General features: G+C 44.7%; 4 non-coding genes across 4 annotated transcripts; 2 read left to right on the forward strand and 2 right to left on the reverse strand.

Annotated features, from left to right (window-relative positions):
- The first annotated feature begins 5,044 nt into the window (after window positions 1–5,044).
- On the forward strand, window positions 5,045–5,158 carry LOC140280679 (U5 spliceosomal RNA). Its single transcript, XR_011909613.1, has one exon. It is a non-coding gene; the product is annotated as a U5 spliceosomal RNA (small nuclear RNA).
- Window positions 5,159–5,466: 308 nt separating this feature from the next.
- LOC140280485 (U2 spliceosomal RNA) lies at window positions 5,467–5,650 on the forward strand. The gene has a single exon (XR_011909449.1). It is a non-coding gene; the product is annotated as a U2 spliceosomal RNA (small nuclear RNA).
- A 4,391-nt stretch (window positions 5,651–10,041) lies between these two features.
- LOC140280539 (U2 spliceosomal RNA) lies at window positions 10,042–10,227 on the reverse strand. The gene has a single exon (XR_011909497.1). It is a non-coding gene; the product is annotated as a U2 spliceosomal RNA (small nuclear RNA).
- A 308-nt stretch (window positions 10,228–10,535) lies between these two features.
- On the reverse strand, window positions 10,536–10,649 carry LOC140280680 (U5 spliceosomal RNA). Its single transcript, XR_011909614.1, has one exon. It is a non-coding gene; the product is annotated as a U5 spliceosomal RNA (small nuclear RNA).
- Between the last annotated feature and the right edge of the window lie 1,566 nt (window positions 10,650–12,215).

Consider the following 12,215-nt stretch of genomic DNA (forward strand, 5'->3'; position numbering starts at 1 on the left):
GGTCATTCGCAGCTTACCCGCTTTTGGCAAACTATGGCCTTCTTGCAGCCAAACACCTCTGATCTCGTTTTTGATGATGTAAGGTTGGGCATTCAGACCTTGCTTCACCTGCTTTTCACCAAATATAGTCGAACAGTCACACCTTCTTGCAGCCGAACACTTCTGCTCCACCTTTTAGTGTTCTATGGGGTATTCACACCTTTTTTTTCACCGCATTTTATTGATTATGGTTGGAAATTCTCCCCCACTCTTATCCGAAGACCTCTCCTCCTGCTTTTGTTAATATATAGTCGGGCATTCAAACCTTTTCTTACCCGCTTTTTACAAATTATGGTCGAACATTCACACCTACTTGCAGCCGAACACCTCCGCTCCCGCTTTTGATGGTGTATAGTCGGGCTTTCGAGCCTTTTCTTCCCCGGTTTTTACAAATTATGGTTGTACATTCAGACCTTGCAGCCGAAAACCTCCGCTCCCTCATTTGATCATAAATTGTCAGGCATTCGCACCTTGTCTTACCCGCTTTTTATAAACTTTAGTCAGACATTCACACCTTGCAGCTGAACCACCTCCGCTCCCTGTTTTGATAATGTATGGTGTGGCAATACTACCTTTTCTTACCGGTTTGTGAGTAATTATGGCTGGACATTCACACCTACTTGCAGCCGAACACCACTTTTCCCGCTTTTGATGATGTATGGTTCGGCATTCTAGTCTGTTCTAACACATTTTTCAGCAATTATGGTTTGACATTCACACCTACTCACAGCCGAACACTTCCGCTCCCGCTTTTGATTATGTTTGGTTGGATATTCGAAACTTTTCTTCACTGCTTTTTACAAACTTTGGTCGGACATTCACACCTTCTTGCAGCCGAACACCTCCGCTTCCGCTTTTGATGGTATATATTCGGGCATTCGAACCTTTTCTTACCCGCATTTTACGAACTATGGTCGGACATTCAAACCTTCTTTTAGCCGAACACATCCACTCCTGCTTTTGATGATGTATGGTTGAGCATTCGCACCTTTTCTTACCCATTTTTTACAAACTATGGTCGGACATTCACACCTTCTTGCAGCTGAACACCTCCTCTCCCGCTTATGATGATGTGTGGTTTGATATTCGAAAATTTTCTTTCATTTTTTCTAGCAATTATTGATGGACATTCAGACCTTCTTGCAGCTGAACACCTCCGCTCCCGCTTTTGATGATGTATAGTCGGGCTTTCGAGCCTTTTCTTCCCCGGTTTTTACAAAATTATTGTTGGACATTCAGACCTTCTTGCAGCCGAAAACCTCCGCTCCCTCTTTTGATCATACAATGTCGGGCATTCGCACCTTCTCTTACCCGCTTTTTACAAACCAGGGTCGGACTTTCACACCTTTTAGTAGCCGAACAACTCCGCTCCCGCTATTGATTGTGTACAGTCGGGTATTTTCACCTTTTCTTACCCGCTTTTTACCAACTATGGTCAGACATTCACACCTTCTTACAGTGGAACACCTCCGCTCCCTCTTTTGATGGTGTATGTTCGGGCATTCGAACCTTTTCTTACCCGTTTTTTACAAACTATGGTCGGACATTAAAACCTTCTTGTAGCCGAACACATCCACTCCTGCTTTTGATGATGTATGGTTGGGCATTCGTACCTTTTCTTACCCATTTTGCAGTAATTATGGGTGGACATTCACACCTTTTTGCATTTTAACACCTCCTCTCCCGCTTATGATCATGTGCGGTTTGATATTCGAAAATTCTCTTCCATGTTTTCTAGCAATTATTGATGGACATTCAGACCTTCTTGCAGCTGAACACCTCCGCTCCAGCTGTTGATGGTGTATAGTCGGGCTTTCGAGCCTTTTCTTCCCCGATTTTTACAAATTATGGATGGACATTCAGACCTTCTTTCAGCCGAAAACCTCCGCTCCCTTTTTTGATCATACATTGTCGGGCATTCGCACCTTTTCTTACCCGCTTTTTACAATTCATGGTCGGACTTTCACACCTTTTAGTAGCGGAACAACTCTGCTCCCGCTATTGATTGTGTACAATAGGGTATTTTAACCTTTTCTTACCTGCTTTTTGCCAATTATGGTTGGACATTCACACCTTCTTACAGCGGAACACCTCCGCTCCCTCCTTTGATGGTGTATGTTCGGGCATTCGAACCTTTTCTTACCCGCTTTTTACAAACTATGGTCAGACATTCAAACCTTCTTGTAGCCGAACACATCCACTCCTGCTTTTGATGATGGATATTCAAACCTACTTGTTGCCCGCTTTTCATTAATTATGGGTGTACATACACACCTTGTCGCAGCCAAACACCTCCGCTCCCTGTTAGGATCATGTATGGTTGGGCATTCGTACCTTTTCTTACCCATTTTGCAGTAATTATGGGTGGACATTCACACCTTCTTGCATTTGAACACCTCCTCTCCCGCTTATGATCATGTGCGGTTTGATATTCGAAAATTCTCTTCCATGTTTTCTAGCAATTATTGATGGACATTCAGACCTTCTTGCAGCTGAACACCTCCGCTCCAGCTGTTGATGGTGTATAGTCGGGCTTTTGAGCCTTTTCTTCCCAGATTTTTACAAAATATGGATGGACATTCAGACCTTGTTTCAGCCGAAAACCTCCTCTCCCTCTTTTGATCATACATTGTCGGGCATTCACACCTTTTCTTACCCGCTTTTTACAAACCATGGTCGGACTTTCACACCTTTTAGTAGCGGAACAACTCTGCTCCCGCTATTGATTGTGTACAATCGGGTATTTTAACCTTTTCTTACCTGCTTTTTGCCAACTATGGTCGGACATTCACACCTTCTTACAGCGGAACACCTCCGCTCCCTCCTTTGATGGTGTATGTTCGGGCATTCGAACCTTTTCTTACCCGCTTTTTACAAACTATGGTCAGACATTCACACCTTCTTGCAGCCGAACACTTCCGCTCTACCTTTTAGTGTTCTATGGGGTATTCACACCTTTTTTTTCACCACATTTTATAGATTATGGTTGTAAATTCTCACCCACTCGTATCCGAAGACCTCTCCTCCTGCTTTGGTTAATATATAGCAGGGCATTCGAGCCTTTTCTTCCCCGGTTTTTACAAATTATGGTTGGACATTCAGACCTTGCAGCCGAAAACCTCCGCTCCCTCTTTTGATCATACATTGTCAGGCATTCGCACCTACTTGCAGCCGAATACTTCCGCTCCACCTTTTAGTGATGTATGGTTGGCATTTGCACCTTTTCTTACCCTTTCTTACCCTACTGATTGCTTAAGATGAAGTTGTTTTTTCTCAAACTACAACATTTTTTTAATTGTTGAAACTTGATTTGAAGTGGATAAATAAGGAGGACAAACAGTTTTAAGTCAGGCTGATAGAAGGAATTAATTTTATAGCAAAATCTGTATTTCGTCATATGTCGAGAGATGCTTATTGCTGAAGAAGTTCTTTCTCATTCTACAAAGTTTGTTGTTTATTGTTGAAACTTCATCAGAAGTGAAGAAATAAATGAATGCCTATCAACAAATGTGGGATCTAAACTCTAGTGCTTCCTCTAAAATAATTTCCTTTCTCAATTCAGAAATGTGTGTGTGTAAGTCACAACACCCGTGACACCAAAACGGCTTTCTTTTCTCTCTTTTCTCTACACTCTGCACTGTGAGCACACACACCAAATCAGAAAGGCTTTTTTCTCTCTTTTCTACATTATGGACTGTGGGGACACAAAACCGCTCTCTCTTTTTTTTTTTGATTGTGTGCCAGGGCGTTGTCTCACGTATTAGATTATGCTTACGATACGAATGGGTTTATCAGTCACATCAGAATCCATACATACTGATCCTCCCGTAATAAAATGGTCGGATCTTATCAAACACATTTTGTTTCTTGTGACAATCAAGTCAGCGAAACAGCGTATACACGTCAAGACACTGAATCAAGTTTGCCACAAGAACTCATAAGTTTGGCAGTATTGCTCTGCCGTCAGCAATCATACACCCATTTTATTTTCGTGAGACATGTGCAGGCACCTGTTCATCTACTGTTCTATCACTATGAATTAGTTTATCTATTATCAATAAGGATACTTCTACAACTACTATCAAAGTATGTCCGGACTTCTTATGTTGTCAGTTGCTATATATGAATAAGTGGGTAGCTACTGACAAGCATTAAGCATGTCACACAGCCCAAACATATAACATTTCAGGACACACCACACAGTTAACAACCACAGTGAAGCGTGTCAAAGCCCAAACATGTAACATTCAACAGGACACTTACACAACACATTCAAATCAAACAGTCAGACAACATACAAGAACATATACCCCAGCCGGCATTGCTCCCTGCCTATTTTCGTACAGCACACTATGTGTGCGCACACCTTTATTCACAAACTCTTCAACTTATACTCTTTTACCAAAGCTTTTACAGCTCGATTGGCCGAATACCCTTTGATCCTATTTCGGTGAATTTGACATCTGCCTTACATGTAACAGATTAGCGGTTTAGCAGTTTTAATTTAGTTTGAGTGAAGGAATTCATTTTATAGCAAAATCCGAAATCGTGAAGAACTCATGAAAGTAAGCTTATTCTCGGATTCCTGAAACTTTAGATTTGCTCTTTCTTTTACTTCAAAGTACAACGTTGTTTTTTTTTTGTTTAAATCTTTCTAGACATGGTAAATATGAAGGACAAAGCAGTTTTAACATAGTTTGAGTGAAGGAATTCATTTTATAGATAAAATCCCAAGAGTCTGCTGAGAAAAGAGAGTGAATGCGAAGTAGACTTTAACACGGCTCTGGGAGCGAGCCGAGTGTGGGCTAACCGGGAGAATTGCTTGAAAGAAACGCGACACCGAATGAGAGGTCAGAACAAAGCCTCAATACGGTGTTCCCGTGGTGTTTTTGTTGCTGCCTTGTCGATTGCACAGGGGCAAGCGTTTCAACCAAGCAACGCTCACCATGGGGAAGGTGGCTATGGCAACTAGCCTGATGCCCTGCTCCCGCAGTGACGGATAATCGTACTCTGGTTTCTCTTCATAACATACAAGTCTTTCGCCTTTTACTAAAGACTTTCGTGGAGAGCAGCACTAATGAGTTGTTTCTATTTTTGGCAGGCTTTACCTTTGCGGGTGAAGCCCTTTCTGTCTGTGCAAAAGAAATCTTGTTACTGTGCAGAGTGACTTCTCTGAGTAGAGTCGCCTTACTTGTTGCGATTGTGCCGATGTTCGAAGCTGGAGTGCAAAGTTGTTGCTTGAATGGTGCTTGCTGGAGCATGCGGGAGTGCAAAGTTATACCATTTAAAAGGGCTGAAGAGTGCTCAGTGCAGCGGGTGGGCGGAGGTGCAACGTGACACTCTGGCCACCTATGGCCATAAAAAGAACACTGCTACAAGTGCGCATTGTGCCAGCAAGGGCCCTCGGACCTGAAACAGTGGACAGTTATCGCTTCTCGGCCTTTTGGCTAAGATCAAGTGTAGTATCTGTTCTTATCAGTTTAATATGTCCTCTATACGAGGACTACATATTGAATGGATTTTTAAGAATAGGAGTTGAAAAAGAAGCTTGCTCCGTTCACTCCAAGCATCGACCCAGTACTGCAGTGCCGCTGGGAACGGTGCGCTCTTCTCTGCTCTTGTGAAAAAGCAAACAGCGGTGCAGGATGCAAGTTTCAGGGAGCCCAAGATGAAACTTTCTTTTAGTCTGCTGAGAAAAGAGAGTGAATGCGAAGTAGACTTTAACACAGCTCTGGGAGCGAGCCGAGTGCGGGCTAACCGGGAGAATTGCTTGAAAGAAACGCCATACCAAATGAGCGGTCAGAACAAAGCCTCAATACGGTGTTCCCGTTGTGTTTTTGTTGCTGCCGCTGTTTGCTTTTTCACAAGAGCGCACCTGTTGAGGGGGGGCCTGGGGGGGCCTGGGTGATGTTGGGTCTCAGGCCCGGGCTGCTGCGACTGGTGTGACCGGGTGGTTTGTTTGTTTGTTTTTTGTTGTTGTTTGTTTGTTTTTTGTAGAGGTCCTCCGGAGTGGGGTTGGGTTGAGTGGGGTGGGGCGGTATGGGTACCTTCTGGGGGTACAGTAGCTCCCAGAATATGGTCGCTGCAGGCCCCTGGCCTGGTGGACATCAGGCCCTCCTGTCCTGTGTTGGCTCCCTGGTAGCGGGGATGCCTATTGCAGCCAGTCCCTGGCTGCCCCCAGTGTATATCCCCATACCCCTCTCCCTTCTGGCTCCTGTACACAGCACACACTCACACATGAAGGGTTTTGGGGGCGTGTGTGTTCGGTGGGGTGTAGTGGACTCTGCAGTAGTTGCACTCTGCAGTTCCCACCCCTGTTTTAATTACACCTTAGACATTACTACTTATCAAACACACTCACACACACACATTAGGTCTTGGGGGGTGGTTACACTGAGTGGCATCTGGTGGGCGGGGCTCTTTGGGTATGTAGGCTGCCCAGAGGGCCACGCTCCCAGTTCTACAAGTTTGGCTGCCCCTCAATTTTAATTGCTCACTATTAGAAAATATTGAAGAGCCAGAAGGGTGAGGGGAGGGGTCTTCTTCGCACACCCCTGCTTCCTGGTTGCTGCTCGGGGCGGGAGGGGCCAGGAGGATTAATTAATTGTTCTGCTGGTTTGGGGTCTGTGGTGGCTGGGGGGCTGCTGGCCCCCTGGTGTGCCCGCTGCACTACACCCCAGCGGAGTCGAGGGAGGGAGGACGTGTAGATGTATGGGACATGAAAGTGTGTGTGGTAATGATTGGGCCTGGATCTTGGACTTGCTGTCGCCTGGCCTGCCTGTGCTTCTCCCGATGGGGGGGGCGGCGTGGCCTCTCTCCGCTGCTCGCGACTTCACCCACCTGTGGGCACGTCTTGACTCCCAGGGCACTTGGCCAGGGGTGCTGGGGCAGGCACTGACCCACTGTGTGGCTGTCTGGGGCGCTTGGCCCTCCTGGGTATTGGGTGGGGCCTCTGCCGGGGGGTTTGGGGGCGCTCGGGCTCCTGGGGCCCGGATCCAATGCACGGCCCATGTCTGGGCGGCTGGGGCCTGGCGACGTCGGTGGGCTGTTGCCCCTGGCTCCCGGAGGGCCTCTGCCCTATGCTTATGGGGGCTCTTTCCGGGGGCTTCCTCTGCAGTCTTCTGGGTGGATGCGTGGTTGCCCCTGCGGTGGGCTTCCTGGGTTCTGTGCTCTGTGGGGGAACCTTTTCTTAACTGCTTTTTTACAAACTTTGGTCGGACGTTCACACCTTCTTGCAGCCGAACACCTACACTTCCGGTTTTGATAGTGTATATTCGGGCATACGAACCTTTTCTTACCCGCTTTTTACAAACGATGGTCGGACTTTCACACCTTCTCTTAGCTGAACAACTCCGCTCCCTCTTTTGATTGTGTACAGTCGGGTATTTTAACCTTTTCTTACCCGCTTTTTACCAACTATGATCGGACATTCACACCGTCTTACAGCGGAACACCTCCGCTCCCTCTTTTGATGGTGTATGTTTGGGCATTCGAACCTTTTCTTACCCGCTTTTTACAAACCAGGGTCGGACTTTCACACCTTTTAGTAGCCGAACAACTCCGCTCCCGCTATTGATTGTGTACAGTCGGGTATTTTAACCTTTTCTTACCCGCTTTTTACCAACTATGGTCGGACATTCACACCGTCTTACAGCGGAACACCTCCTCTCCCGCTTATGATCATGTACGGTTTGATATTCGAAAATTTAATTTCTTGTTTTAAAGCAATTATTGATGGACATTCAAACCTTCTTTTTGATGGTGTATAGTCGGGCTTTCGAGCCTTTTCTTCCCGGTTTTTACAAACCATGGTCGGACTTTCACACCTTCTTGTAGCCGAACAACTCCACTCCTGCTATTGATTGTGTACAGTCGGGTATTTTAACCTTTTCTTACCCGCTTTTTACCAACTATGGTCAGACATTCACACCGTCTTACAGCGGAACACCTCTGCTCCCGCTTTTGATGGTGTATAGTCGGGCATTCGAACCTTTTCTTACCCGCTTTTTACAAACTATGGTGGGACATTCAAACCTTCTTGTATCCGAAAACCTCCGCTCTCTCTTTTGATCATACATTAACGGACATTCGCACCTTTTCTTACCCGCTTTTTACAAACCATGGTCGGACTTTCACACCTTCTTGTAGCCGAACACATCCGCTCCCGCTATTGATTGTGTACAGTCGGGTATTTTAACCTTTTCTTACCCGCCTTTTACCAACTATGGTCGGACATTCACACCTTCGTACAGCGGAACACCTCCGCTCCCTCTTTTGATGGTGTATGTTTGGGTATTCAAACCTTTTCTTACCCGCTTTTTCCAAACTATGGTCGGCTATTCACAGCTTCCTCTCCACCATACTTGTATGGTTGGATATTCACACCCACTTGCAATCGAAGACCTCTGCCCCAAATTTTTTTGATATTTAGTCGGACATTCGCACCTTACCCGCTTTTGGCAAACTATGGCCTTCTTGCAGCCAAACACCTCTGATCTCGCATTTGATGATGTAAGGTTTGGCATTCAGACCTTGCTTCACCTGCTTTTCACCAAATATAGTCGGACATTCACACCTTCTTGCAGCCGAACACTTCCGCTCCACCTTTTAGTGTTCTATCACACCTTTTTTTCACCGCATTTTATACATTATGGTCGGAAATTTTCAACCACTCTCATCCGAAGACCTCTCCTCCCGCTTTCTTTAATATATTTGAACTTTAGTCGGACATTCAAACCTTCTTGCAGCTGAACCACCTCCGCTCCCTGTTTTGATCATATATGGTCTGGCAATACTACATTCTCACCCTTTCTCATCAGCTTTTTGCAAATTATGATCTGACATTCACACCTACTTGCAGTCGAAAAGCTCTGCTCCCGCTTTTGATTATGTTTGGTTGGATATTCGAACCTTTTCTTAACTGCTTTTTACATATTTTTGTTGGACGTTCACACCTTCTTGTAGCCGAACACTTCCACTCCTGCTTTTGATGATGTATGGTTGGGCATTCACACCTTTTTTTTGCCCATTTTTCAGGAATTATGGGTGGACATTCACACCTTGCAGCTGAACACCTCCTATCCCACTTATGATCATGTGCGGTTTGATTTTCGAAAAGTTTCTTTCATGTTTTCTAGCAATTATTGATGGACATTTAGACCTTCTTGCAGCTGAACACCACCTCTCCCGATTTTGATTATGTATGGACCGGCATTTTTACCTTTTCTAACACATTTCTAAATTGAGAAAGGAAATTATTTTAGAGGAAGCACTAGAGTTTAGATCCCACATTTGTTGATAGGCATTCATTTATTTCTTCACTTCTGATAAAAATGATAAGACTGACCTAAAGAATTGGAGGCCCATCACACTTTTAAACTTTGACTGTAAACTTTTTAGCAAGGTTTTAACGACACGGATGTCCTCTGTTTTAGAGGAGGTAATTCACCCAGACCAGTCTTGTGCCATCTCAGAGAGACAACTCACCGACAGCCTCGTACTGATTCGAGACATCATTGATTACTTAGAGACAGAAACACCCGGCTTGTCATCTTAAATTTAGACTTTGAAAAAGCTTTTGATCGGGTCTCGCATCAATATCTCTTTCAGGTGTTGCAGCCATCGAATAGGGCCCGATTGTTCCTACTTGGTGAGATTTGCTTGGTTGAGACGCTTGCTCCCCCCCCCCTTGCTCCTCGGCTGACCAAGTAGGAACAATCGGGCCCTATTCGATGGCTGCCTTGTCTTTTACTCTGTGCAAAAGACAAGGCAGCCACAAACACCACGGGAACACCGTATTGAGGCTTTGTTCTGACCACTCATTCGGTGTCGCGTTTCTTTCAAGCAATTCTCCCGGTTAGCCCACACTCGGCTCGCTCCCAGAGCTGTGTTAAAGTCTACTTCGCATTCACTCTCTTTTCTCAGCAGATTAAAAGAAAGTTTAATCTTGGGCTCCCTGAAACTTCCATCCTGCACCGCTGTTTGCTTTTTCACAAGAGCAGAGAAGAGCGCACCGTTCCCAGCGGCACTGCAGTACTGGGTGGATGCTTGGAGTGAACGGAGCAAAGCTTCTTTTTCAACTCCTATTCTTAAAAATCCATTTAATATGTAGTCCTCGTATAGAGGACATATTAAACTGATAAGAACAGATACTACACTTGATCTTAGCCAAAAAGGCCGAGAAGCGATAACTGTCCACTGTTTCAGGTCCGAGGGCCCTTGCTGGCACAATGCGCACTTGTAGCAGTGTTCTTTTTATGGCCATAGGTGGCCAGAGTGTCACGTTGCACCTCCGCCCACCCGCTGCACTGAGCACTCTTCAGCCCTTTTAAATGGTATAACTTTGCACTCCCGCATGCTCCAGCAAGCACCATTCAAGCAACAACTTTGCACTCCAGCTTCGAACATCGGCACAATCGCAACAAGTAAGGCGACTCTACTCAGAGAAGTCACTCTGCACAGTAACAAGATTTCTTTTGCACAGACAGAAAGGGCTTCACCCGCAAAGGTAAAGCCTGCCAAAAATAGAAACAACTCATTAGTGCTGCTCTCCACGAAAGTCTTTAGTAAAAGGCGAAAGACTTGTATGTTATGAAGAGAAACCAGAGTACGATTATCCGTCACTGCGGGAGCAGGGCATCAGGCTAGTTGCCATAGCCACCTTCCCCATGGTGAGCGTTGCTTGGTTGAAACGCTTGCCCCTGTGCAATCGACAAGGCAGCAACAAAAACACCACGGGAACACCGTATTGAGGCTTTGTTCTGACCGCTCATTCGGTGTCGCGTTTCTTTCAAGCAATTCTCCCGGTTAGCCCACACTCGGCTCGCTCCCAGAGCCGTGTTAAAGTCTACTTCGCATTCACTCTCTTTTCTCAGCAGACTCTTGGGATTTTATCTATAAAATGAATTCCTTCACTCAAACTATGTTAAAACTGCTTTGTCCTTCATATTTACCATGTCTAGAAAGATTTAAACAAAAAAAAAAACAACGTTGTACTTTGCAGTAAAAGAAAGAGCAAATCTAAAGTTTCGGGAATCCGAGAATAAGCTTACTTTCATGAGTTCTTCACGATTTCGGATTTTGCTATAAAATGAATTCCTTCACTCAAACTAAATTAAAACTGCTAAACCGCTAATCTGTTACATGTAAGGCAGATGTCAAATTCACCGCAATAGGATCTAAGGGTATTCGGCCAATCGAGCTGTAGCAGCTTTGGTAAAAGAGTATAAGTTGAAGAGTTTGTGAATAAAGGTGTGCGCACACATAGTGAGCTGTAGGAAAATAGGCAGGGAGCAATGCCGGCTGGGGTATATGTTCTTGTATGTTGTCTGACTGTTTGATTTGAATGTGTTGTGTAAGTGTCCTGTTGAATGTTACATGTTTGGGCTTTGACACTTCACTGTGGTTGTTAACTGTGTGGTGTGTCCTGAAATGTTATATGTTTGGGCTGTGTGACATGCTTAATGCTTGTCAGTAGCTACCCACTTATTCATATATAGCAACTGACAACATAAGAAGTCTGGACATACTTTGATAGTAGTTGTAGAAGTATCCTTATTGATAATAGATAAACTAATTCATAGTGATAGAACAGTAGATGAACAGGTGCCTGCACATGTCTCACGAAAATAAAATGGGTGTATGATTGCTGACGGCAGAGCAATACTGCCAAACTTATGAGTTCTTGTGGCAAACTTGATTCAGTGTCTTGACGTGTATACGCTGTTTCGCTGACTTGATTGTCACAAGAAACAAAGTGTGTTTGATAAGATCCGACCATTTTATTACGGGAGTATCAGTATGTATGGATTCTGATGTGACTGATAAACCCATTCGTATCGTAAGCATAATCTAATACGTGAGACAACGCCCTGGCACACAATCAAAAAAAAAAAGAGAGAGCGGTTTTGTGTCCCCACAGTCCATAATGTAGAAAAGAGAGAAAAAAGCCTTTCTGATTTGGTGTGTGTGCTCACAGTGCAGAGTGTAGAGAAAAGAGAGAAAAGAAAGCCGTTTTGGTGTCACGGGTGTTGTGACTTACACACACACATTTCTGAATTGAGAAAGGAAATTATTTTAGAGGAAGCACTAGAGTTTAGATCCCACATTTGTTGATAGGCATTCATTTATTTCTTCACTTCTGATGAAGTTTCAACAATAAACAACAAACTTTGTAT

The sequence above is a fragment of the Leuresthes tenuis genome, unplaced genomic scaffold, assembly GCF_036924035.1.
Source record: "Leuresthes tenuis unplaced genomic scaffold, fLeuTen1.0.hap1 SCAF_21, whole genome shotgun sequence".
Taxonomy (NCBI): Eukaryota; Metazoa; Chordata; class Actinopteri; order Atheriniformes; family Atherinopsidae; genus Leuresthes; species Leuresthes tenuis.